This window comes from Balaenoptera ricei, chromosome 5 (genome assembly GCF_028023285.1).
Source record: "Balaenoptera ricei isolate mBalRic1 chromosome 5, mBalRic1.hap2, whole genome shotgun sequence".
Taxonomy (NCBI): Eukaryota; Metazoa; Chordata; class Mammalia; order Artiodactyla; family Balaenopteridae; genus Balaenoptera; species Balaenoptera ricei.
In genome coordinates, this window is record NC_082643.1 from 51,547,755 (window position 1) to 51,571,277 (window position 23,523).

The 23,523-nt window shown below is 42.0% G+C and overlaps 1 protein-coding gene across 1 annotated transcript in view; it reads right to left on the reverse strand.

Moving 5' to 3' along the window:
* Positions 1–23,523, reverse strand: part of PARM1 (prostate androgen-regulated mucin-like protein 1) — a 101,232-nt gene that overhangs the window by 53,712 nt on the left and 23,997 nt on the right. The window lies entirely within an intron of this gene.

A 23,523-nucleotide genomic window follows, 5' to 3' on the forward strand; every position in this document is an offset into this window, starting at 1 on the left:
TGATTATTGCTAGGTCCTCTGTCCTCTGTGAAGTCTCTTGTAATAATTACAACTCACATTGATGTTTCTCGTCTCTAAACTTCTATTGTCTGTTCTTTATACTTTTATTTATATCTTTTTTGAGTATATAAATAATGTATAATTAATGTACAATAAACAGTTTATATTTAGAGTGTACAAAACTGAGATTTGACATACTTATACTCCTCTGAAACCATCACTGCAAATTAAGATAATGAACATATCCATCACCCCCCAAAGTTTCCACATACCCTTCTGTAAGCCCACTCTTCTTCATACCCTGCCTTGTCCCCAGTCCACTAAAAATATAAAATTGCCATACAGTTCATTTTTTTATCTGTTATAAAATCAAAATCCATTGTTGATATTCTTGCCTTAAACACTCAATTATCTTCTAAAGGCATGTAAAAAAAATAAGGGGAAAAGTATTTTATTTTTATCCCCATATATATTCCACTTCCTCTCTCCTGATGTATCAGCTACACATCGTTGCATAACAAACCACCCCCCAAACCGAGTAGCTTAAGACAACATGTATTATTTCACAGTTTCTGGGGGTCAGAAATTAGGGAGCAGCTTAGTCAGGTGCTCTGTGTCACCTCATAATACTACAAACAAAGTGTCCAGAGCTTCAGTCAAAACAAGGCTCAAGTGGGGAAGGCTCTGCTTCTACATTCATGCATTTGGTGGTTGGCATGATTCTGGTGAGCTTTTGGACTGAAGACCTCAATGTCTTCACGACTGTTGGCCAGAGGCCAGCCTCAGTTCTTTACCACATGGGCCTCTCTATAGTGTAGCACACAGCATGGCAGACTACACCATCTGAGGGAGCAAGAAGAAACAGAGGAAGAGTGTGAGCAAGAGGGAAGTCACAGTCTTTTCCAGTCTCCTTGGAAGTGATGTCCTAACACTCTTGTTGCATTGCATTCGTTAGAAGCAAGTCTCTAGGTCCATCTCATACACAGGGAAGGGAGATTAGACCAGAAAGTGGGGATCATTGGGAACTACTATAGAGGCTTACTACTACTACATTTTGGGGGTGGGTATATATTATACAGGGCACAACATACTGCTATCATTTTTGTTTCAAAAAGACAATTCCTGGAGCTCTTCATTCCTTTGTTTAGATCCAGTTTCCATCTGGCATTATTTTCCTTCTGCCTGAAGGAGTTCCTTTAACATTTCTTACATTGCTTGTCTCTTGACAGCACATTCTCTAAGCTTTTGTGTCTGAAGAAATCTTTACTTTGGCTTTGTTTTTGAAAGTTATTTTTGCTGGGTACAGAATTCTAGATTGACCATTTTTTTTCTTTCAGTACTTTAAAGCTGTTGCTTCACTTTCTTCTCATTTGTGTTGTTTCCAATGATAAGTCTGCTGTAATTTTTATCTTTTGTTTTTTTATTAATTGTGTCTTTTTTTCTGGCTGCTTTAAATTCATTCTCCGTTTAATTAATCTTAAACATTTCATTAAGATGTGGCTTGATACATTTTTCTTCATTTTTCTTTTGTGTGGGGTTTGTTAAACCTCTTGGATTTCTAAGTGTATAGTTTTAAGCAAATTTGGTGAAATTTCAGCCATTAGGTTTTCAAGTATTTTTTCTGTACTCCTCATTTCCTTCAAGGACATGTATATTAGGCCATCTGAACTTGTCCCACAACTCATTACTGCTTTGTTCATTTATTTTTAAAGTCTTTTTTCTCACTCCGTCATTTTGGAAAATTTCTATTGCTTTGTCTTCAAATTTACTGATTTTTCTTGTGCTGTGTCTAGGTTCTGTTAGTCCCATTCAGTGTCTTTTTCATACTAGACATTGCAATCTTTTTCTATAGGTTTGATTTGGCTCTTTTAAAAAATCTTCCACATCTCTCCTTAAAATGCTCATTTTCCCTCCATCTTCTTGAACATATCGAGTATATTTATAATAATTATTTTAATGTTATTTTCCATTAATTCTATCACCTGTATCATTTCTAGGTCTGGATCTATTGATCAATTTTTCTCCTCGTTATGAGTAGCATTTTATTGCTTCTTTATATGCCTGATAAATTTTGTTTAGATGACAGACATTGTGTCTTTTTATTGGGCTGGCCAAAAAGTTCCTTCGTTTTTTAAAGTAAAAATAAAAGACACATTTTTCATTTTCACCAAGAACTTTATTGAAAAATGTATTCACCCTTTTGTTCCACTACCTTCTGCCATTTTTCAGGCAACTTCATAATTCCACCTTCCCAAAACTTTTTATCTTTTTGAGCAGAGAACTGCTCCAGGTGCCTTTTACAGTCTTCCAGGGAATTGAAATTTTTTCCATTAAGAGATTTTTGTAAAGACTGAAATAAATGGAAATTCTAAAGTGCAATGTCTGCTGAATACAGTGGATGAATCAGAACTTCCCAGCCAAACTATAACAGTTTTTGCTTGGTCATCAAGGAAACATGCGGTCTTGAGTTATTCTGATGGAAGATTATGCGTTTTTTTGACTAATTCCAGACGCTTTTCATCGAGTGCTCCTTTCAGTTGGTCTAATTGGGAGCAGTACTTGTTGGAATTAATCATTTGGTTTTCCGGAAGGAGCTCATAATAGAGGACTCCCTTCCAATCCCACCATATACACATCACCTTCTTTGGATGAAGACCGGCCTTTGGTGTGGTTGGTGTTGGTTCATTTCCCTTGCCCCACGATGTCTTCCATTGCACATTATTGTACAGTATCCACTTTTCATCACCCGTCACAATTTGTTTTAAAAAAGGAATGTTTTTGTTATGCTTAAGTAGAGAATTTCATGCGAAATACGGTCAAGAAAGTTTTTTTTCCCTGCTTAATTTATGTGGAACCCAAACATCAAAGCGATTCACATAACCAAGCTGGTGCAAATGATTTTCAATGCTTGATTTGGATATTTTGAGTATGTCAGCTCTCTCCCACGTGGTATAATGTTGATTGTTCTCAATTAACGTCTCGATTTGATCGCTATCAACTTCAACTGGTCTACCTGACCGTGGAGCATCGTCCAGCAAGAAATCTCCAGCGTGAAACTTTGCAAACCACTTTTGACATGTTCAATCAGTCACAGCACCTTCTTCATATATTACACAAATCTTTTTTTTGCATTTCAGTTGTGTTTTACCTTTCTTGAAATAATAAAGCATAATATGCTGAAAATGTTGCTTTTTTTCATCCAACTTCAATATTAAAATGGCTACACAAAAATTCACCAATTTTGATAATTTTTTTAAAAAAAATCCACGCTGATATGACAGTTGTCACAATACAATCTAACAAGATTGTTTGGATGAAGTTAAAGACAACTAAGCGCTACTAGAGCAAGCATAAGGAAAATACAAATGAACTTTTCGGCCAGCCCAAAAAATCTGGTCTCTGTTCCTTCATCATGTTCAGAAGTAGAAATCTGTTTCATACCCTTTAGTAACCTATAACACAGTTTACCCTCCCAGCCCCAATTTTCATATATCCCTTGTGTTCATGAAAAAAGTGCTCCTGGAGGGCAGAACCCATATCACCTGACTTCTTTCGCACCATGAACAGTGTTGTGCACGTGTTGAAAATATATATTTCTCTTTACCTAGTCTCTTGGAAGGATTGGCTGTGAAGTATCTTCCCTTTGCTTTTATAATAGTGCATCCTTGTGGTCCTTCTCTTATTTCTGTCTTCTCCATATTTAGTCCTCTTTTCACTCTGTAAATACAGGAGCTCTCCTTCACAACGTCACCCAATCTGATGGCTTCAGCTATTATCTTTGTCAAATACTTAGTGGCAACTTTACAACACCAGAGGGTTTTAAACTGGAATTTATGTGCCAAATATTTTAAAGGTGAACAGAGGTGAAAAACTGCCATCTGGCAAAATTAGTCTGATTATTCTAATTACTATGCTTGGTTGACCCCCGTTATTTAGGCCAACTCCCCACCTTCTGATCCTAAGCTCACACTCTCTGCTGTGATTTTCAGTGTCTGCCTAACTCAGCTGGTAGTGACCTGTGACTTTCCAAGACTTTCCCTGGATGGTCCTAAGTTCCTGTCTCTTGCATCACAGACAGAGCCTGAGGTCCATTTGCTGTTTCTGGTACTGTTCCTGCATAGCTAAGTTTCATCTCTGGCTAGATCTGTATTGTGCTGAGGCCAACAGTATTCCGGAGGCACTCACTAATCCCTATTTATACTGCAGTTGCAAAATTCTTCCTCCTTCCAGCAGGAAAAACTGGTTTTGTAGATGAAGATATCAATGAAATGACTATCTTATAGGTGATAGTCACTCCCTCAAGGACCTATTGCAGTGACTTCCAGACCTTAACATGCTTGTATTAAAAACCCTACCAGTGGATGTGCTACACATTTCCATGTGGATACTCTGCTCTCCCCTCAAGCCTAGTATATCCACCCTTCCCTGCTAATCCGATCCTTCCACTGTGGTTTCCATCGTCATTAATGGTGCCTCCAATCTGTTAAGCTCAGGGGTCATCTTTGACATCTTGGTCTCTTAATATTTTTACTTGACCTGTTTTCTAGTTCCAACAGTTTTACATTTATGATGTCTCCTGTATGTCTGTGTCTCTTATTCATTTGTTTTCTATACATCCCCATTTTCACTCATCCCTGATGCCCCCGCCTCTAGCATCACCAATCCATCCAAAACAGCATTTCCAGGTAAATTCCCTTCAAGGACAGCTTGCTTGTGTGAATTTCCTTTTCAAGTTTCAGCAGCTCTTCACTGTCTACAAAACTAAGCCCAAACTAATCCTCCAGCACTGAAGGCCCTTTCCTCAGTGATTTTGGCTTATATTACCTTTGTAATCTTGGCCATTGTGCCTCCCCCCCACCCAATGCTGTCAACTCCAGTTTAATTGGACTTGTAGCTTCTCTTGGAATTCTCTCAGGCCCATTGATGCCTGTTGAAACCCATGAATGTGAACTTCAAGGTTCAGCACACATGCCAACTCCTTCATGTCATTTTCTCAAAGTTTCTATCCAGAAGTAACAGCAATGTGCTTATGCTCAGAATAGTGCCTGGCACACAGTGGGCACACAAGAAGTATTTATGTGATTAGTGAACCACCCTTTCTCTTTTATACTTTCGTAACATTTTGTACTTGTTCAATAGCACTTCTATCATCCTGCCTTGATGCACTGACTAGTTCATTCGTTCAAAAAGAAATGACTGAGCACCCGGGATGTGCAAGGTTCCATGCTACAGAGCTAACTGAATAACGGTTGTCTCTTCCACAGCAGTGTGAACATGCCCACTGTACACACGAGCATCTCTCTCAAGGTGGTGTGAGTGTGTCCACTGTACACACGGCCGTCTCTCCCACAGTGACATCCCCAAGCGAACAGACCACATCCTACTCCTCTTGGCTTCATGCACGCACCCTAGCGCTGGGCCTTGTATGACACACAGTAAATGCTGAATTGAAAAGAAATGAATTCTCTTCTGAATTAATAAAATAAACACAGCTCATACAAGAGTCGGGATGCTGACATTCTGTTTATGTCTCAAGTAATTGAAAGGAGGACAAAGATGATTTAATATCCCAGGAGGAAGTAGGTGCTGGCTTGCTTCTTTGTATTTGACTTTATGCCTTTCAAAACGGAACAGTTTGTCCTTATTGATCAGTCATAAGAGAAAACCACAAACAACACAAAATCTGTCAAGTTCAGTGTCTTCAAAAGGTGATCAAGCTAATTGAATGGCAAACTTTAAAACTTCACCATTTCATCTCCTGGCCTTGATGTAACCTGGTTAGATAACACCTCAAATATTTTAATTTTTAATATACAAAATGAATATTCTTGTAGCTATTATTTCAAATTAAAACAAAAGTCTTTACAAATAATTTTAGTGCATGATATTCTTATGTACTATTTAAGATAAGGTTTGATTTACACACCTTTCCTTAATATAATTACTGTTTTTAGATAGACTACTAGAACATTCACTGTCTTTCATTGATAACTATCAGTATTTATAGTGGATGTGAAAGTGTTATGAAAATGCTATGTCTCTTCTCTTCTAAGAATGAATGCCCCCACCTAACAAAGGAGTGGTCCCTGCAGTCTCACCCAAACACCGTGGTCCTGTTTTCCAATCACAGCTGACCCAATGGGGTTGCAACTTGACCCAAGTTAGACCAATCAGATTCCATCCTCCAGGAAATTGTATTTGAGACTGACACATTAGGTAGTCTGCCAGAACTACTGTTTAAATTGGGAGGGCATCTTCCCATGTGCATAAAGAAGAAGGGGAAGCCAATTTGCAGATGAAAAATAATGTAGCAAACATGAAAGAGAAACACAAATGACACTGAGCATTTAGTATGTGTCAGGTACTATCTTATTTAATTCTTACAGAACTTAACTAAACTCAAGTGTTTGCAGTTGAGGAAACTGAGGCAAAGAGAGATGAATGGAAGTGGCAGAGCTGGGATGTGAATCGAGGAGTCTGACTTCAGAGCACAGCTGGCTAGCGTGACATTCTCCTGCCTTGGAGCAGCAGAGTAGGATGAATGACCTCGAGACTCCGGACAGCAGAGCCAGCTGGCTTCCTTATCGAGAGGTTTACTGGTCTGGCCTGAGACTTGTCTGAATTGTCTGCCTTTGCGTATAAGGAAGACCAATTTCTTTCATTAAGTTCTCCCCCTTTGCTTGAACAATTTCAGAGGTTTCAGTTACCTACAATCCCAAAGTCACGTACTAGAGCTCTGCCCCCTTCGTTTACACTCATTGTCAGACCCAGTGTTGTCACTGTCATTGAACTTCACATGCATATGCTCACATTCCCATTTCCAGCAGCCTCCTCTGCTGTTCGTGTGCCTTTTCCACACTCAGGCACACATGCACAGCATGTCTTTGCACCTGCTTCTGTGTTGTACATACAAATCAGTTACTTGCTTGTGGAAATGTAGGGAGGATAATGCAAAGGGTTAGGAAGGTATCTGGCACTTTGGTTAATTGACGGGCCTGGTGAAATTATGAGGGAATATTTTATTGTGAGTCGCTGTTCGTAATACCTGCAATTAATGCTTTTAGTGTAATTAAGCAGTTCGAACATTAGGGAGAGAAGGGGTAATTAAATCTGTGTTTTGTCTTTCATAGTGAAAAGGAAACCTTTCAAAACAACTGGGAAAGGTAAAACCTAGCCAAATCCATTTTCTACCAGGAAAGTTTCTGGCAGACTTTTGCTGGCATCTAAACATATGTAAATCTTCAAATGGGTTGTGCATTGCAGGTCTCATGCATTGTAAAAATGCCAACTTTCAGCATTATTGTTATTAAGGGAAGAAGGCAAAACAATGAATTATTTTATCAGGTATGTAATTTCAGTCTAGTCCTCGTGGTTCTTGGCTTTCTGCCGAATAAAATGCGGCAATTTTATGTCATTTGGGCTCTGCATTCAGACAGATCGGGGTTAAATCATTGGGTTAAATCAGATCAGGGTTAAATCAGATCAGGGTTCAGTCACTGCTTACCACCTATGAGCTATGCAACCTGGGGCAAGTCACTTTTGAACCTGGGCAAGTTACTTTTGACCTTGGGCAAGTTAATTTGTTACTTTCTGTCCTCTGAGCCTCAGTTTCTTCATCTGTAAAATGGGATAAGAGTTGTGTCTCCTTCACAGGATTGCGGTGAGGATGAAAGGGACAATCCATTGTTGGGAAAGCAGCCTGCCAAGGGCCCAAACACCTGTGCATTCCTTTGCTGAGTGTGCCAAGCTACAAGCCATCATGGCCATCTGACACTGAGCCATTTCTGTAGCTAGTCACCTGGCCAATTAAGTAGGTCAAAGTGACACAGAGTGACTACCATCTGACTACTGGCTCCTTGGCTTGTTCACTGTTTGCTATAAAAGGTGAGCCCTAGGTCCTGGATTCCTCAGCTGCAGCACAATTGCCTGCATTGGCGCCATCTGGGCCCACTGTGCCATGTGGGATTTAGTGGCAGAGGAATGGGCCCAGTCATGCGATGCTCCTGCTATTTGCTGTGTAAATAAAAACTGTCTTGCTCTTATTCACTGAGTCTCATTGTCGACTCTCAGCCACTTGGAGTTTTGGCGAGCCAGTCTTCTTGCTTGCTGACTCATGTCCTTTGGATCTTTTTTGGAGGCTTGTTACCCCTTGCCATCCTCTCTGACAGAAGTTGGCAAACTTTCTGTAAGGACCAGATAGTAAATATTTTAGGCTTTGGGGCCACAGATCATCTCTGTTGTGTATTTTCCTTTGTGTACTTCTGTCTTTAACAACCTTTTAAAAATGTAAAAAACCATTTGTAATTCACAGGTTAAACAAAATTAGGCTGAGGGCAGGATATAATTCCAATCTCACGAGGCTGGTCTTCTTCCCTGATATCCACACAAAGCACTTAACACAGCATGTTCTAGATTAGTGAAAAGTCAAGAAATGTTAGCTATTCTTACACTCACACTTTCTGTTTGTTAATCTCTAAACCTGAGGCAATCCTGTTAATACTCAAAATAATGTTCCCAGATTGTAGAGAAATTTGTTACACATATAATGCACAATTACTAGTTCTTTCCATTCTTACAAGTGAGCTCTGCTTCTTTGGTAACAGGACAATTCTTTATATCAGGCTTCCCAATGTGGTACCAAGAACAGGTTACAGGTGTGTATGTAGACACTGAACCCCTTAACCTGCAGAGCATCTGGGCAACTGGCCCTGGGCACTCTCCTCTGTTTACCCTAATGTGCTGTGCAAATGTTATCATTTTCTATATGTTCCAAGGCCTGCCAAAGGTTGTTAAGCCCTGCTACAAGTCATTAAGTTATTGTTTCACAAAGTACGGCTTTGGCGTATAATATAAGGAGGTTTTACATTTTCCGAGCACTCTTTCAACCAGAGTGTAAGAGGCATGGCACTCGGAGAGGCTCACGGGTCCTTTTACCAATCCCAGGTGACTGCAGAATGCTCTCTCCAACTGGCAAGGTGATAAAAATAAGTCACACTAACTGGTTAACTCTTAATGGTCCAGACACCCTCTGAGGAGAAAGATGAACAAAAACCAGCCAGGAAGACATCAGTGACATCAAGAAAAAAGACAACGAGATAGGTGTTGAAGGCTTGCTGGGCTGAAAGGCGAACGGTTAAGGGGAAAGGGTAACCAAAGGGAACTAACAGTTCACCGTTTCCACAAATTTCCAGGCACTGGTTCTGGTTTAAAAGGCAAACTCTCTAGACATCAAACCTAAGAAAAAATGACGACAGGAAAAGTAGTGGAGGGACGAAGGAACAGGAGGGGAGGAGGGCAGGAAGCCGAAGGTAAGGGGCTATGGGCTGCACAGGGGGCTGGAGACATTCACAGGGTGACACAGATCAGAGCCAGGCTTCAGGACAGGGTGATAAATTCCTACTGGTGTCTCATGGCTGGACCACGCCAGCATCCCATGGCATCACTGCATCACGGAAGTTCTGTAACAATGACCTTGAGTAACCCAGAGATGCCAGGATAATGCACAGTCTGCTTTGCTTTCTGAGTCAGGAAAGTATACATTTCAGGAAGATTTCCCTCAAAAAATAGTCATGAGTTAAGATTTCAAAAACTCCCTCCATAAAAAGATAGAGATATTAGTTTTCTGTAAAACCTCATCCCCAGACCATATTCGGGAAGGAAAGCCACACCCTACTACGAATCTCATAGCGTGTGAGGGGTGGTGCAGGTCAACGTTCTTACTGAGCCTTTCCTGGTCCTGAATGTACTCAGTTCCTCTAGTTTTCCCTCTGACTGAGTGTAAGATTCTGAGCTATCCTTGCACATACGTGATAGTATCTGATGCCTGGAACAATTTTGTGTGTGTGTGTGTGATGTTGAGGGTGAGAGGGTGGTGAAAATCGGATTTTTTTTCTGTTAAAGTGTTAATGGAAAAGTAGGGGAAGATTCATTAGGCTAACAAGCATGTTTTACAGGGTCAGAGACCAGAATCCGCTGAATAGTGAGCTGATGGACCCAGGGGTGATAATGGTTGCCTGCATGAAAAGAGTTAGAGTGAAAACTCTATGTGTCTGCGAATAATGGCAACTTAATTCAGGCATATCATTGGGGAATTTGCTTTAGAATTTTTTTTCTCTTCAAGCTTGACTGAACTTCTCAGAAAATGTTCCTGAAGGAAGTGTTTCTGAAAGTTGTCCCGGAAATGGAGGGTCATTGCCTCTGGAGTAGGTCCACATTCACCAACAGTGGCCGTGTGTCAAGCCTTATTCCAAGGCATCAGCAACTTTATTTGAAAAATACACTCATGCACTAAGGGTAACCAGCGGTGATCTTTGGATGGCTGGAAGAGAAAGTTGTTATTTTTTTTTTAAGTTTGCTTGCTGGAATTTTCTAATTTTCTACAGTACATATATATCACAACAGTAATAATCCAAAGCTCGTAAAAAAAAAAAAAGAAAACTATATCCAAGCCATTGTGGGAGGGTCCATTACATAGAGGTTGGTGTACAATTTGCTTGCTTTCTCTAATCATATTAATCTAATTAATACAATGAGTGGAGTCAAAGGTAATGCAATACCAGTGCTTTATAAACTTCTCTGGTATGTAGTAGGTGCCTGTAAAATGTCTGGGAAATGTCAAAACCTAGTAAGGAATATCCCTTCCCTTATTCACAGACACACTACTGTCTTTCAACTATCCCAAAGTTCATAAAGTGGATCAAGGACATGGAGATTACTAAACTACTGCTGGTTGGAGCTTTATGTCCCATGTTTTTTGTTTTATTTTGTTTTGTTTTCCAGAAACAAAACCAAAATCACAACCTAACATGACCGGGAAATCCAAAACGCTCATTAACTATGCTGTCTGGTTATGTCTAAGAAGAGCTCATTTATCGCTAAAGCTAGGCTAAAGATGGTTTTTAAAACAATGACACATCAGAATTTAACGCATCTAATAGAGGCTGCAATCCTTCAAAAATTGGATGCCATGATCTACCTGTCTTAGTGTTCAGAGACTGCACTGACATTTAAAGCCGGGGGTGGCGGGGAGGGAGGAGAAATGTGCAAACTGTCTCTTGAGGAACATGCAATGGTAGCTTTGGCTTTCAGAGCGGGACAGGGCTGGGCATAGTCTGATTGACACAGTAGAGTGGGGTGGCAGGGAGGCTTCAGTGTCCAATGTTGCCCCTGAAAGTCGTCCCCTCAAATTGTAAGCGGTCACAATAATGTTTGTCTCCACATTCACCTTTCTCTACTGTGGTTGCGACCACTTCCGCATTCTGTGCTAATAAACCAGAATGAGGAACGCAAATATTCTGGCAGGCAGGTATGGCCAATAAAAGACTTACATGTCTCCATGTCTCCTGACCTTGAATGGGCAGAGCCAGATTGAAAGAACTCCTCTGGAAACCAGTTCATCAAGTGTGACGGTCTTCTGTGGTCCCCCATCCTAGGGGCAGCTACTGCAGAGAGCTTATTATGGTCAACTTAGGAAAAGTTAACGCGGAAGTCAGCTACTGCAGAGAGCTTATTATGGTCAATTTAGGAAAACTTAAAGCGGGAGTCAGATGCTTTTCCAGTGATCTCTTTCAAGCTTCAACTTAACTACATTTCTCGTGTGATGTTATCTCTTCTACAGGCTCCTGGAGCACCAAAGATGAATCATAAATCTGTATATGTGAGAGCTATCTTTATTAGAGATATCTTTATTATCTTTAAAGATAATAAAGATAATAATAAAATAATAATAGTAAATAATAATAATAATAAAGGTATCTTTATTAAAATTATCCTTTTGTAAGAATGTTGTTGTTGCTAAAATAAATGCCATTTAAAAATGCACACACACACACACAAAAGACCAAGGACATTTGTAAATACTGGTATCGAGTCACTTTTGACTCCATTCATTGTATTAATTAGATTAATCTGATTAGGAGAGGCAAGCAAATTGTACACCAAACTCTGTGTAATGAACCCTCCCACAATGACTTGCGTACAGTTTTCTTTTTCTTTTTTTTACAGCTTTGCATTATTACAGTTGATATATATATATATATATATAAATATATATATATATATATATATGGTAGAAAATTAGAAAATTCAGACAAGAAAATTTAGAAAAAATAACAACTTCCTCTTAAATAAATATGGAAGTCTAAAAATCTGGACAAGTCCTCTTGGTGTGATTCAACAATTTCCAGTAGCCCATCCTCCCAGCGTCGTATGTTTGCTATGTCGGGAGGGAGCTGTGGGTCCCAGTGTCCTGAAATCTGAGGGAGGTGGCCTGAGTGCCCTTGGCCAACACCTCAGGAACTTGTGTCAGGAAGGAAGAGACAGCTAGAATCTACAATGTATGGACAGTATAGGTTTTTTACACCTGAAAAATGTATATTTAACTTCACGGCCAGCTAGAGGCTTGTGCCACTGTAAGAGGGTCCAGGGGGAGAAACTGAGGTTACCCAGACCTTCAGGGCAGGATTTGGTCTTCAACTTGTACTCCCTTCCAGGACTCAGATGGAGATGAGGAGACCTGACTCTCCAGTGGTCCAGAAGAGATCATGTCCCCAGCTCTACCCTGGGATGATGATTTAACACTGGGGAAGTGCCTTGGTGGTTTTCAAGATGCTGAGATCTTTAGGGGGAAATAGAAGTATTTTATATGCTGAGGTCATTTATTCTTTTAAACTCTTTAAAATCTGTTCAGAGTTATTGCAAAAAATGTTACTCTCTTCCACATATATTTTTCCAGCATCATCTAAATGGCAGGTTTTGCTAATTTTTCTCTTTCAAGTTTACACTGCATACAACGTGTACCACCCTGAAAACACCCAGGTTTTACACTTCGCTAACTGAACAACAAAAACAAAAATCAAAATTCAAACCAGCAAAACCATAAACAAGGCTTCTAAAAGCAATGGGGAAGTGGGAGGAAGAGGTAAGTTTAAATACTACTGCGTAATGGGGATTGTAGAAGGTACATTCATATATTATTTTGTTTAATCTTCAGAATAACACTGTGGGGTATTATTGTCTCCTCATTTACAAATGAGGAAAATGAGGCTCAGATAAATAAAATTCACATAGCAGAAAAGGGGCAGAGCCGATGTTTTCAACTGCCACCTGCCTGAAACAAAACCCATGCCTTCCCCTCTGTACTGGACCTGATTCCAGACGCCCTCAACCCTCCTATGCCAAAACTGTAAATTTCATTTCATCTCGCTGCCTGGAAACATCAAGATGACATCATTAGGGACTTCCCACTGGAAACAAAATAATCCAGAGAACACAGAGAGTCAGCTGTTAATAGGCTCAGATCGATCTGTTACTTTCTTAGGGTCTCTGCCCATCAGAATAAGAAATCATGGAGTACCACTTTGTGTATTTACCAGAAGAGTTTTCACAAGGATGTGAAAGTAAAAGACAAGTCCCCTAAATGGAACTCTTGATTCTAGAACCTATTTACAGCAGAATGTCAGAACTCACACGATGCAACGAGAAAACTGTGCTACGAACATGTTGAGAACGTTCAGATTCAGCTGATTCATGTTTACAAAGGCAGAGATTTCAGAAGGGTTTTAACTTAGATTTGTGTTTCTCTATGGTTATCTTGTTGTTATGAAACAGACACACACACAACTCGAAACTAAACGGACTAAATGGAGCGTTCTGAAAGAAACACACAGAGCGGTTTCAAAACCAAGTAAGCAAATGTGGTTGAAAGGAAGTGTTGTCACAGGCTTTGAAAATAATCACTTTTTGCATTGTAAAAAACAAAACAAAACAAATCTAATGTTTAGGGCAAAAGAGCAGGGCTCCCTAATGGTGGAATGAGGTCTTGCATATGATGGGGAGGTTCCAGGGCCATGCAGCTCTGACTCCAGCTCATCCTCCCTCCATCTCTGGAGATGCTCAGGGAGCTGGTGCGGACAGCGCCGCTCCTCCAGGCGTCATTCGGGATCTTCAGGGTTTTCACCCCATGTCCCGCTCAGAGCCAGGGACACGCATGTTATCAGTGCCCCGGCTCACCTGTGCACAGCCCCAGCCAGACCCCCGCTGCCAGTCACGTCGAGGAGCTGTATGTGAATGAAGAAGCATCCCTGATATCAAATCCTTATGCTCGTGGCTGTCTTGTGGTCCTGGTGGGGACGGGTACCATCCTGCTAATCGGCGCTGCAGGAAGAATGTGTCCCTACACCTTGGACGTCTCAGAAACCTTCAGGACTTTCTCCTGCAAAGAGCAGACTAGACCCGGCTGGGAGAAGGTGGGAGAAGGTCATTAAAAAGTTAAGCCAGGTCCTCATTAACCTCACTGGTGGAGAAAGGCCCCGGAATGGACAATTCAGGAAAGCAGCACTCGGAGCCTCAGAGCTCACCTTGCCCAGCTGCTACATTGTCAGACGAGCAAGCCCAGCTCAGGAACACGAGCTCAAAGGTAGTCATTCTCAGCCGCCAATGGTGCATTATTTCATGCACCATTAAGAGAGGTGAAATGCTGCTGATAAACTAAGATAGGCCGTCGACTGTGAGATGCATCCCAGTTTCAGAGGTGGTAAATGTAAAGAAAAACAAGTGGGTGTCTTAGAATGGTTGAGATGTACTAAGCCACTTGCCCCCAGATGCTCAGAGCTCAGTCCTTAGGGTTTTTTTTTTTTTTCCTTCACTACACTCTGTAGCTGCATTCACGGACAAAAAACCGAAAGCTCAGAGGTTAAGTGACTTATGCAAAGTCACTGAGCTAATAAGGAGAGAGGCAGGACTTGAACTAGACCCGGAACTCCTTCAAGATGGCTCCCGTGACTCTTTGTGGCCTTTGCTCCAAGGTATGGATCTCTGGCTCTGGAAAACTAAACTGAATTCCTCGGCAGAACATTTGTCTCCTGATTAGGTTTTGCATATGATAATATAAAAATTAATAAACTGCTCCCTTGTACACATGCAGACAGGTTGAGAGCAACCGGAGTAGGCATTTGCCAGTGGGGAGGACATCGCCTCTGGATTTACAATGTGCTCAGGAAAACCTATGAAGTAGATAATCCGCAGGCCTGGCAATGAAAGAGCTACTTCTGGCAGTTAGAGTTGATGTTTTATTAGGTCTTACTGGAATACAGGAGAGGGGTGAGAACCATTTTATTTTCCCTAGGCCTAGCCCTTCCCTTCACCCCAAAGCTAGCGTGCCAAGATTCCTCCACAACTCCTGTGCCCACGAGTAAATGACGAAAGCTTACCCTGCTTGTCACTAAATGCTCCAGGGGCTGACGTGTGAACTCTCCAGCCCCAGGTGACCCAGAACCCCCTCAGACTTGAGAAGAGGGACAAGGCCACACAAGAGGACAGCTCCCTCTGCAGTGTCATCTCTGGCCAGGCTGGCATCAAGGCACGAATTAGGCTTGGAAGAGAATGACGTGGAATGTCTCACCTGGCTGGGTCCCCAGGAACCCCGGATACCGTGTACCTCCTGTTCACACACCGTCACTTCGAAGTTCAGCTTAGGGAGGCACGGCCTCTGATTCCTCACATGGGGACAAGCTTCCTTTAACTCAGAGTGTTCCAACATCTGGATAACAGGTGAAACTAGTCCCTGGGCTGGTGTGAACTGCCTTGATTTTGATTCTTTTTTTTTTTTTTTTACATCTTTATTGGAGTATAATTGCTTTACAATGGTGTATTAGTTTCTGCTTTATAACAAAGTGAATCAGTTATACATATACATATGTTCCCATATCTCTTCCCTCTTGTGTCTTCCTCCCTCCCACGATTTTGATTCTTACTGATACTGGATTCTGAGTACTCCAAAGACTTGGACAATAAAAAAGGTTGCATCCGGACTCACTTGGCCCCTGTAAGGCGCCCTGCCAGCTCGGCCCACAGATTTTCTCAAGATGAGGGTGCAGTGCACTGTGGTCTCAAAAACAGTGGGAAACCAAACCCCAAGGCTCCCTGGCCACTCTTGCTGCCAGCCTGGTAGCAAGGTGTTGGGAAGCGCCCCAAAGAGAAGGAGCCGGGGAAGGAACGAAGGTATGGCCTTCTCAGGAGGTGCTTGGTTCCACTGCCCCACCGCCCGGGCTTTTGGCCTTTATCTTCTTTGCTCTCCCTGCCTCGTGAAGAAAGGCAACACTCTCAGAACTGTGCCTTCAAACAAGCTGCTTGAGAAAATGTATCACTGCTCTTGAGACACTGTTTGCACCAGCAAGATGGGCACTTTAGCTCTTGTGATGAAACGGGAGGCCGCCTGCCTTCTCTGTCCTCTTCTGGCTCTGGAGGACCACTGTGTGGGTCTGGAAGGCGACACATGGGTGCTGGTGCTGGAGAAGATGTGGTAGTCACTGCACGCAGATCTGGTGTCTGCTTGCCAGCAACCTGGACGATACAGCCTCCTGGGCGCCGGGCTGTACGCCCTGCCTCTGAGTCCCTTCTTGTATGGATGATAAGCAAGAGCTACGGTTTGTGCTTTCCCTCTGAATGCCTGCAAACGCTCTTTAAGTGACCTAACACAGCCAGGAAGGCGCCCTGGACCCTCCCACACGACCACCAGGGCCCGTGAGCTTGGTTTCTCTGGGCCCTCCTGAAAGTGAGACAGAGCAGCAGGGGAATGTCAGCAGCTCCTCCTCACCCTCGTCCTTGTCGTCAGGAGAAGCCCTATGTACACACGCCATGGCGACCTTGACAACATCCACCTGCAAGGAGAGATGGGCAGGCAAAACACAGTTTCCTGCATATGCGTACACAGTCGAGTCCGGGTCTCTGTCTGGGAGGTTATTTCTAGCTTTGAACATGAACAGTTTTGCAGACCAGCTCATCCTAGTCTATTATTGCCTTTCACAGCCTTTCTTTCTTTCTCCCTTTCTCTTTCTTTCCTTTCTTTCCCTTTCTCTTCCTTCCTTCCTCTCTCTCTTTCTTTCTTTCTTTTTCTATCTTTCTCTCTCTCCTCCCTCCCTCCCTTCCCTCCTTTTTTTCCTTTCTTTCTCTTTCTTTCCTTTTACAAAGAAATATTTTTTACAACTGTGGTTTTCACTCCTGAGCTGTACATTACAGTGATGTTACAAAATTACCAACGTTCAAGCTCATCCCCAGTTTCAGGTTAAATGCTCTGGTGCGGGGCAGTGACACTGGAATGGCACAGTGTCAAACCTCAAGACACTAATCACGCAGTTGGAGACATTCTCGATTCCTCACAGCCTTTCTTAAACATAGGAAAACACCACGACTCTTGGAATGAGCAGAAACCAAAAATCCTACAGAATTGCCTGTATTTCTAGGATACGATTTTAACCTTCCCAAACTTAAGCTTGGTTTAATTCTCTCCAATGAAATTACACCACGTACTTTGCTACCTTTGAGTAATGAGGAGACAGAAGTATGTGATCAAAAGGAAAAGTTCTTTCTTTTCTTCTGGGAAAAAAATTGGATGCAAAATTGGCAAAAGAAAACACAGCAGACAACTGACCCTAAAGTACCTTTTCTCTCTGTAGTCAGCAGGACCGTGGCAGGGGGTGGAGGCTGGTTCCACAATTAATTAGTTTCAGTTAATTTAAGTGCCAGTATTATTTCCCCCTCCTTTTCTTCTTCCATATACACTGACGAATAATCAGGGTACGCCATGTAAGAATTTCAAAACTCATTTGAAGTTGAGGTGGTATAGAATTCAGGAAACACAGAAGTATAATTACAGAATACAGTACCCACACAAAGGATGAGGCATAAAACCAGAATAAATCGACTTTCTTATTTCCTGACCTGTACAAACTAAATTATCCAGACCTGATATTTTAGTAATCTGATTTCCAAACGATGCCATGTTTTTTTCCTTAATTTTTCTTGAGACAAATGCTCTAATTTTATATGTAGTATTCGGGGGAAAGTAAAGTTCAATGTCTAATTTTTTCCGATCTATTTAGAGCTATTTTCCTCTGCTTTCTAGGAGACAAAATAGAGAAACAGAAATGGGATCAAATTCTATAAATAAATTATAGTTGGCTTGTCCTTAAATATTATAAACTGCTGAAAAGCAATGAAGTCATAGACATATATTAATTTTATTTTGAAAGCTGGCTAAGAGATGGCATTAAAATTAAAGAGCTTTGCAAGAAGGAAAATGAAAGGAGGGTGAAAAAAAACCCTGCAAAGACTTCAGAAATAATGAAACTCTTATATTTCCTTGCCAGCCTCTTCCAAGACATGAGGATCCTACTTTGCTGTTTTATCCACTGTGCTGGTGTGATACTTAAGTAACCACCAAAGTTGGAGTAAAACCTGACAACCTGTCAGTGTGTTGCTTAATAATGGTTACATTTTGCCCAATATTCTAGCCACTGTTTCACCTTCTCCATATATTAAAACATCCTCTAAGGAAAAAACCACAAGTTCAATAACAGCAGAACAAGAGGACCTTACAGGTAGACATGGATTTGCTTGGATTTTATGAACTTCTTTCATCTCCTTTCAGAATTTAAGAGTTAGGAGAGTCAGAACGTGTTAGCTTATGAAATTTATTTTGGAACTGAAACCAAAAAAAAACAAACAAACAACTTTAAACTTAAGTTTTCACCAGCTCAGCCCATGTGCCCGAGTCAGCCTCCATCAGCCCTCCCCACAAGCTCTCCCCATGACACAGTCTATCTCTCTGCAGACCGAGCTCTAAGCTGCCCCACAGCCAAAGCCAGGTGGAGAAATGGGGCTATGTGAAGATAATTTTAGGTCAGAATACAGGCCAAAAACCAAAACTGGTTCTGCTTGATATTGCCTGGCTGCCCTCATTTCGTCACTTGGCTTTACATGGAAACACAGTGCTTCAAAACTTGCCCAAATGACAAACCACCATGACATTTTACAGCAAGAGTAATGCAAAGGGAGACTGAGCTTATCGATTTTTGCAAAGCCCTGCAGACCTGGATGTGTTAATGTGAATGAATGTGCTGGACCAGCCCAGAGGGAAAGAAAGCCCTCCTGTAGTTCATCCCTTGACCTCAACTGGCAGATGTATGGGATTTGCGTTTGCACTATAAGTCAAGTTCTTACATCTGCATAAGGATCTTTTGACTGGAAAAATGACTTCTGCTCTGGGAAAGAACTGCCTAGTGGATTCTAGGTACCAAACCATCCGTAAAATTAGATGTCAAATCCTCAAAGTTTGCTGTCTTCAGACACACAAGCCGATCAATTTGGGAGGAAATTGGCTCATACAGCATTAACCCGGTAATGCCAGCGGCCAAGATCCAAATGCTGAATGTGAGATCACAGGTAGAATCTGCTCCCGGGCTGCACCATGCCAAGACTATGGCTGCAACCAAATCATCTGGATAGGAGTCAAGCAGGGTGAACGCTGGTAGTACAGGCGCCACTCAAATGGGAATCCGATGGTATTGGCATGACTGATGATGACAAAGCCTTTCTCCACTTCAGTCAAGTTCCTCTGCGCCCTCTTGTCTAGACCTCAATCTTGGGGCCCCCTCACGCCCCTCCCCATCCTGTCTTTGGCCTGCCTAGCCCAGTCTGAGCAAGAATGCTCCTAAGTCAGTTTAGTGAGAATCCCCCCACCTTTGATTTCTGATCACCTCTGATACCTGACCAAGTTCCTCGTCCCTCACCTTTGATGTAAAAGTCCTTGGCCTGCTTTGAGCAAGATTCCGGCTAAGTCGGTTTAGCCAGAATCACCCACCCCTTGATATCTCCTCTTAGTGATTTTCCATCCACTGACCCTCTCACCCTGCTCCTTGGGGGATCCCCACTTGAAATTGTCGTGTTCAGAGGTGAGCTCCATCTGTCTCCTCTACTGCGATAGCCTTGACTCCTATTTCAATAGTCTCAAATAAAGTCTTCCTCACCATTTTAACAAGTGTCAGAATATTTTTTTTTCTTTACCAGTGATGACTGTACTGCATTAGGGGCTGAAACCTCGACCTTTGGTGACGGTGACAGTGACAGTGACAGCAAATGTCACTGTCTGCTTAGCAGGGAGTTTTCCTTTTTGTGATTACTTTAAGTAAACTTCTTCTTAAAACTTTAGTCATTTATTTTACTTCCTTCCCCTACTAGTTTAACAAAGAGCCAATACTGACTATTTTAGTTTTGAGGCTTTATCTTTAAATAAACTGCTTATTTTGGAATAATTTTAGATTTACAGAAAACAGTGGCTATTTTAGTTATGAGGCTTTACCTTTAAATAAACTGTTCATTTTGGAGTAATTTTAGCTTCACAGAAAAGTTGCAGAAATGTTACAGAGAATTGCCATTTACCCTTCACCCAGTTTCCCCACTGTTAATATCCTACTAAGAAATTGTCATTGATACATTACTATCAATTGAACTTTTAAATTTAATTAAAACCAATATTAATTAGACTTTATTTGGATTTCATCCATTTTTCCATTCATGTCCTCTTTCTGTTCCAGGATCCAATCCAGGTACCACATTGCATTCAGTTTTCCTGTCTCCCTAGTCTCATCTGGTCTGTGACAGTTTCTCAGTCTCTGTTTTCATCACCTTGACAGTCCTGAGGAATATTGATCAGGTGTCCAGGAGAATATTTCCCAATTTGTGTTGGTCTGATGTTTTTCTCATTAGACTGGGGCTATGAGTTTTTGGAAAGAATATCACAGAAGTGTCCTTTTCATCACATGATCAGGTTTTTGTGATTGTCTTGCTTGTTCAGAGTATTGCAAATGTGGCCCCTTTTGCTGGTTAACCTTAAAGCAAGACTCTTCGCATTCCACAGCTATCCAAAGGGAAATCCACTATCCAAGGTATCAGTGAGGAATTTTACTGAAGATTTTTCATGGTGGAAGATGGGAGAAGGTAAGGAGCATGGCACATAACACAGCACAAGTTAACGAAAATCCCCACTAATATCAATGTTTCCCCTTTTTGCACAGAAAGTTCAGCCCATGTGGCCTCTACTTGCCTGGAAGCCCCCCCAGCTCCAACCCATCCACACCCAGATCCCTCCAGCTCCCATCTCATGCATCTTTACACCCAACATCTTGTTCAGCAAAGGCCCTACTGAAGACCCATCCGCACAGAAGGCACCTGGTGACAGTAAATAAGAAAAAAATTTTTCAGTCACAAATAGCTTTTTTTCTTTTACATAAAAGAAAGTTTTTTAAAAAAACTTTTCTACCTACTCTCTATCACACAAGAAATGACTTCAACACAATGTCCCCTCATGCAAGATGAACTGGAGAATTGAGCAAATTGTCTTGGCCCTGGTATCTGTGGGATGGGATGAGTGAGTGAGTAGGAGCTTATTTTGCCTAAACGTGCAATATTGCCTTTCTTCAAAGTCACATTTACAAGGCGATGGCAAATTTACTCATTACTTTGCTTTCATTGTCACTCACTCTCGGCTGTGTCCCAACTAGTTTTGAGGCACGACTACCCCTAAACCTTCCAGAAAAGGAGAAACTAACATAGACAATTATTCTTTGTGTTTAGTGGCAAAATCAGCTAGTGCCTACCCGTAATGCAATTTTTCTTTCATTTATTTATTTTTTTAATTAATTTTTATTGGAGTATGGTTGCTTTACAATGTTCTTTCATTTATTTATGTTTTAATTCAACAGATATTTTCTAAGCTTCTACATCGTATCTAGGACTGGACTAGAGCCTAGGAGTGACAGACACAATCCCTACCCTCATGGAATCTATAGTCTAAGAAGATACACACTAAACAAAAAATCGTAACCATGATGTGTCATTTCAAGCTATGACAAGAATCATAAAGAAAACATCAAGGAAGGATGCAATGAGACCTACTTTGTGTGTGTGTGTGTGTGTGTGAGAGAGAGAGAGAGATTTGCAGGGTGTGGGGAGGAGCTGATTTGCTTTTCTGAGAGTGGGGTGTCAGGGAATGCTCATCTGAGGACTAGCTTTTGCAGGAGACCTAAGGGATGGAGTAAGAATGAGCTAAGCTGACTGAAAAGCACAGTTCAGGCTGAAAGGAGAGCCTGCAGGAATGTTCTAGGAATTGCAGATGACAGTGTGTCTGGAGCACAGAGATGCGTATGACCTCAGCAATCACACCAGGCCAGGTTAAGACCGTGTTCAAGATGGTGAACACCGTCGTCCATGCAGGGCACGAAGGCAAGTGCTCAAGAGGGCAAGAGTTAAGTACCTTGCTTACTTCACAGAAGAGCACGGTGACAACTGAGAATAAATAAATGCTGGCTGACCTGCCCATGCCTCCCTCAGCTATGCCCCCTGCCCCTCCCACGCCCCACCCACTGCTCAGGAAGGAGGAGAACGAGGCAGCAAACGCGCAGGTCAACTCCGCGACACCATGTGCCATTCCTAACCAGGTCTGCTACAGAGAAGGGCTAACGTTTCTCTTTGCAGAGGAAGGAAAGAGCTATGTTTGTAGACCGGGTACCACAACAGTCTCCCAGCGGATCTGCCTCTGAGTTCAAGGATAACTAACTACACGGGCTGTTGCAGAGACTTGTGTCTGCACCTGATGATCCCTCCTTAATGAATGACTCAGCTAAGTGAGTCGTTCAATCACCTCAGAGTCCAAGGATAAAGAACTTGGGCTCAGGGCTTCCCAGGTGGCGCAGTGGTTGAGAATCTGCCTGCCAATGTAGGGGACACCGGTTCGAGCCCTGGTCTGGGACGATCCCACATGCCGCGGAACAACTAGGCCCGTGAGCCACAACTGCTGAGCCTGCGCGTCTGGAGCCTGTGCTCCGCAACAAGAGAGGCCACGATAGTGAGAGGCCCGCGCACCGCGATGAAGAGTGGCCCCTGCTCGCCACAACTAGAAAAAGCGATGAAGAGTGGCCCCCGCTTGCCGCAACTAGAGAAAGCCCTCGCACAGGGGCGAGGACCCAACACAGCCATAAAAATTAAAAATAAAAAAATAAAAAAAAAGAATTTGGGCTCATATTTTGTAAATGGTAAAAGAAGGTCTGTATTTTTGTTGACACTTTGGTTTAACGACCAGCCAAAGTAACAAAAACAACAACAAAAATACTCCAGTATAATGACAACAAAAGAGTACTAGCTATGAAAACAGTGTTCTGGGCATTTTGTACTCAATGAGCTGTTGCCAATACATAATGCTTTCCATTAGCATTTGTCAAAATCAGGGACTAAAATATCTGTCCGTGAGTTATGGATTATTGGGGACTTACTGGGTGCAGCATTTATATTAGAAAAAAAGGACCAGAAACGTACATGGTAGGGAAAAGAGAGGTGGCTCACAGTGACAACAGAAACCATGAAGCTTAGGCAAGATGTTTTCTAAAGTAGAGAGGATAATCCAACCAAACTTCAGGATAATAAGAGCCCAGGCCAGGAAGCCAAAAGACCCGCTGGGTTCTAGTGTTAAGTCTATCATATCCGTGTGACCCTAGGAAAGTCAGTTTCCCTCTCTGAGCCTCCATTTCCACAATTGTAAAATGGTAGTGCATGGGGGGAGGGGAGAATGAGGGAAGTTTACATCAATCTCTAAGGTCCCTTGTATTCTAAACATTTTGTGATTCCACGACTCTACACCTCCACTGTCTAATACAGTAGCCATTAGGCACGTGTAGTCATTTAAATTTAATA